Genomic DNA, 5,000 nt, shown 5'->3' on the forward strand with positions numbered 1-5,000 from the left:
AAATAGACTGATAGAGAGATAGATAGGAAGATAGATAGACAGATAGATAGAGATAAAGAGAGAGATAGAAAGAGAGAGCATTTTGGATGCATGCGTTAAACACACTGCAAACACATACAAAATCGCTCTTCCCGAATATCTTGTCATTTGTCCGTGTCTGCTCTTCATAATCTTCTATTTCTATTTCATCTATCATATGAACATCTTTGTCGATATTACTGAAAAAATGTATATATTTATGGCCTTGAAATCGAAAGCAAAAGGAAAAGGACTGGGGGATCGAACCCCAGTCCCCCCGCCTCGTAGGCAGGTGTTTAACTCATTGAGCCATCTTGAATAATTATTATATAGCTGGTAGGAATTAATAAGCTCCAGTTTTTGCCGTTTGTTTGTTTGCTTTTGGTTTGCGATGCAATTAACATTTGAATGTTTAACTTGTATCTCTTGTGTGTGTGTGTGTGTGTGTGTGTGTGTGTGTGTGTGTGTGTGTGTGTGTGTGTGGTGTGTGTGTGTGTGTGTGTGTGTGTGTGCGTGTGTGCGTGTGTGTGTGTGTGCGTGTGTGTGTGTGCGTGTGTGCGTGTGTAATGCATACGTACATACATTTTTGAGAGAGGGAGAGAGAGAGAATGCGAGAGATAGATAGATAGATAGATAGATAGATAGAGAGAGTGAGAGATAGAGAGGTAGGTAGATAGATAGAGAGAGAGAGAGCTAGAGAGAATGCGAAAGAGAGAGACAGAGAGAAGGAGGAAGAAAGTTAAAATTTTTGATTTTTTAGGGTTTATTCCATCTATCTAACTGGGGGTTCTGTAAGCTATCTAATAGATAATGTAAGGGTATCCGTGGGCAGAGCCCTTTCACCACACCATCAAAAATGGCGGTGCCCCGTGAAGCGGGATGAAAGGAGTATGGGCCGGGATAGGTGGGCCCTGTTAACTCTAAAAACAAAGAAAAACAAAAGAATATCGCAATATACATATCCCTCACAAGCCCTCAAGGAAGTTAGGGCTGTCTGTGGATGAGTGGTGTTATACTCTCATTCCTAACTATTACTATGTAACACGCCCAGCTTTTCCAACTAAGGCAATAGTCAGGACAGGTCCAACCTTTTCTCCTTCGGGTCCGTCGCCATGGCACTGTAAGATCCAGGGGGATACGCAAACACACGTTCGTCTTAACACTGTTTATTATTCGGAATCCACCCCCCTTATATATGCGAGGGGAAACAAAGGAATACAGAATTTTGATAAAAATAATATTTACAATACAATTTGGTTGGGGGAAAATATAAAACACACTAAATAACTGAAAAGATAAAAGGATAAAAAAAAAATGATTATGGCAGAAGCAATACGGTAAATAAAACCCGTAGCCAGTCTTCTAGAATCATGAAAATAATAAAAAAAAAAGTCACAGAACACAATGTAAGGTACTAAGTTAGTGCTCGATAAGTAACAAGAAAGGGAAAGATACCAAAAACATTTGTGACTAGAAATCGAAAACCAACGTACGAACAAACAAACAGGCAAACAAAACTTCTGTTGGCTCTGCAAATAAACTAAAAATGAACAGGTAAGAGAATAATATAGAAATAGCAAAACTAAAATCATGCTTGGCCAATAAATTAAATTAAAAAAACAAACAAATAAGAGCGGCACTCTGGTAAACAAAAACAATAACATCTAAAAGAACCGACAAATAAAAAGTTAATAAGGAGGCGTTAATCATAAAACAAGGAAAGTTACTTTAAAATGTACACTGATTTGAATAAAATGCCAGTCTAAAGGCCAGAGTGAACATCAAAAAGGGCATGAGATATGGGGAGTGACAGCCGATCCGTATGTCGTATGTCCACCAGAATCTTCCTACTTTTCCGTGGCCAGGATTTAAGGGCAGGATAAAGGAAAAGGGTGGGTCATGGGGTCGTAGGAATACAAAGTAAAATATCTAGAACAAGAGAACAGCCGAGAAAGAAAAGGTGAAAGATAAAGTGAATATAAAAGGATAGATGGAGGGGGTAGATTTCTAGAACAGTACAAACATAGAAAAGACCAAGAAGTTTCAGAGAAAAAGGGTATATGTAGCAGCAGAATAAGGGAATAGAGAAGTAGTAAAAGGAGAGAATGCGTAAAAGGAACAAGAATAAGGCAAAAATTGGAGTAGACAAAGCTAGGCTAGGACAAAGGAGAGTAGGCTAAGTAGAGAGGAGGGAGGAGGGAGTGAGTGAGAGAGAAACAGAGGAGGGAGGAGTGAGTAAGTGAGAGAGAAGGCCTCCTCCTCCTCCTTCTACCCCTTCCCTTTCTCTCCATCTTTCTTACTACTCACTCCTCCCTCCTCTCTGTTTCTCTTTTACTCACTCCCTCCTCCCTCCTCTCTGTTTCTCTCTCACTTACTCCTCCCTCCTCTCTGTTTCTCTCTCACTCACTCACTCCTCCCTCCTCTCTGTTCCTCTCTCACTTACTCACTCCTCCCTCCTCTCTGTTTCTCTCTCACTTACTCACTCCTCCCTCCTCTTTCTCTCTTTCTCTCTCTCTCTCTCTCTCTCTCTCTCTCTCTCTCTCTCTCTCTCTCTCTCTCTCTCTCTCTCTCTCTCTCTCTCTCTCTCTCTCTCCTCTGCGTCTCCCCCCCTCTCTCTCTCTCTCTCTTTCTCTCTCTCCTCTCTGTCTCCCCCTCTCTCTCTCTCTCTCTCTTTCTCTCTCTCTCTTTCTCTCTCTCTCTCTCTCTCTCTCATCCCCCTCCTCCCCCCCCCTCTCTCTCTCTTTCTCTCTCTCTCTCTCTCTCCTCTCTGTCTCCCCCTCTCTCTCTCTCTCTCTCTTTCTCTCTCTCTCTCTCTCTCTCATCCCCCCTCCCTCCCCCCCCCCCCCTCTCTCTCTCTCTCTCTCTCTCTCTCTCTCTCTCTCTCTCTCTCTCATCTCTGTCTCCCACCCCCCCTCTCTCTCTCTCTCTCTCTTTCTCTCTCTCTCTCTCTCTCTCTCTCTCTCTCCTCTCTCTCTCTCTCTCTCTCTCTCTCTCTCTCTCTCTCTCTCTATCTATCTCATCCCCCTCCCCCCCTCTCTCTCTCTCTCTCTTTCTTTCTTCCTCTCTCTCTCTCTCTCTCTCTCTCTCTCTCTCTCTCTCTCTCTCTCTTTCTCTCTTTCTCTCTCTCTCTCCCATCACCCTCCTCTCTCTCTCTCTCTCTCTCTCTCTCTCTCTCTCTCTCTCTCTCTCTCTCTCTCTCTCTCTCTCTCTCTCTCTCTCTCTCTCCCTCTCTCTCTCTCTCTCTCTCTCAATCTCTCTCTCTCTCTCTCTCTCTCTCTCTCTCTCTCTCTCTCTCTCTCTCTCTCTCTCTCTCTCTCTCTCTCTCTCTCTCTATCTATCTATCTATCTCTCTCTCTCCCTCTCATTCTCACATTCTCTATCATGAATAGGACTATTTATTTTTATCAAGTATTTTAACTTCTTCTATTAATTTATCAGCCTTTATTCAATTGTTTTCTTTTCCTTTTTCTTATCCTTTACTATGCCAAGAGCGGAATCTCACGTAGGCTCATATTTTTATTTTCTGTGTGCGACTTTTTCTGATATGCTTAATCTCAATTAAATATCTTATGAAATATATTCCTGCTCTTGTCTGAATATTTTCACAAACGATTCATTTCTTAATCTAATTATTTGAAGTGTAAATTGTTTTATTGATGTTCGTTCTGTAAGACCAACTTGTATTTATATATTTTTGTTTATTTAATTTTTATTGTAGTTTCTCCTATAAGACTAGGTCCATCCATAGAAAACGACTTAATGGGGATAACAAAGAAAACTTTGTAATTCTTATAGAGTAACTACAGTATATACAATATTTGGTATATGCACATGTGTATGCATACGCTACACACGCGCCCACACATATACAAACACACTCACACACACACACACACACACACACACACACACACACACACATACACACACACACACACACACACACACACACACACACACACAATCACACACATACCACACACACGCACACACACACACACACACACACATACACACACACACACGCACACACACACACACACACACACACACACAACCACACACACACACACACACACACAAACACATCTTTATATATTTTGTCAGAATTGTTCATGAAACTTATGGCCACGAAATCGAAAGTAAAATCAAAAGGACTTCGTGGCCAGAAATATACTGATTTGATGAACAACCTGACCAAATATATAATGATGAAAATTACTATAGTAGTTATAATAATCAAACAAAATTCAACATTTTACAGTAAAGAGGGGAGATTAGACTTTTTAGAATTTAACTCAAACTTGCTGCCAATCTGTAAAAATATTAGAGGAAAGAATTAGAGAGTGAATGATTCGTAGACAGATATATAAACGGCCAGAGATAAACATACAGAGTTTTCATCATAGACTGCTGTCGTATTCCGGTATAGCAGCAAACTATATAAAACCAAGGGAAGTTCTGGACGAAAATAATTATAAATAGAAGTTAATATAAACCTATCTGTAAAGATAATCAGCTTCTTTCATGCTATATTTTGCATGAATTCCGTATCTATGAAAATGCAGACGTCTATGATATGAGATAATGTGCAAATAAAACAAAATGAAGAGAAAAAAAAAATCGTTAGAGCAAGAAATCAAAAATTGATTATCTAAAATCACAAAATGGTATTTCGGAATCGTAGCTATGTTAAAAATGTACATGTCAGTCTCGCATAAAAAGACAAATTAAATTAAATTAAATTTCCTGACTCTCTCTCTCTCTATCTATCTACCTATCTATCTATCTATCTATCTATCGATCTGCCTATCTATCTATCTATCCATCTACCTATCTATCTATCTATCTATCTACCCATCTATCTATCTATCTATCTACCTATCTATCTATCTATCTACCTATCTATCTATCTCTTTCTCTCTCTCTCTCTCTCTCTCTCTCTCTCTCTCTCTCTCTCTCTCTCTCTCTCTCTCTCTCTC

Source organism: Penaeus chinensis, chromosome 5 (genome assembly GCF_019202785.1).
Source record: "Penaeus chinensis breed Huanghai No. 1 chromosome 5, ASM1920278v2, whole genome shotgun sequence".
In the NCBI taxonomy this organism is placed as follows: domain Eukaryota; kingdom Metazoa; phylum Arthropoda; class Malacostraca; order Decapoda; family Penaeidae; genus Penaeus; species Penaeus chinensis.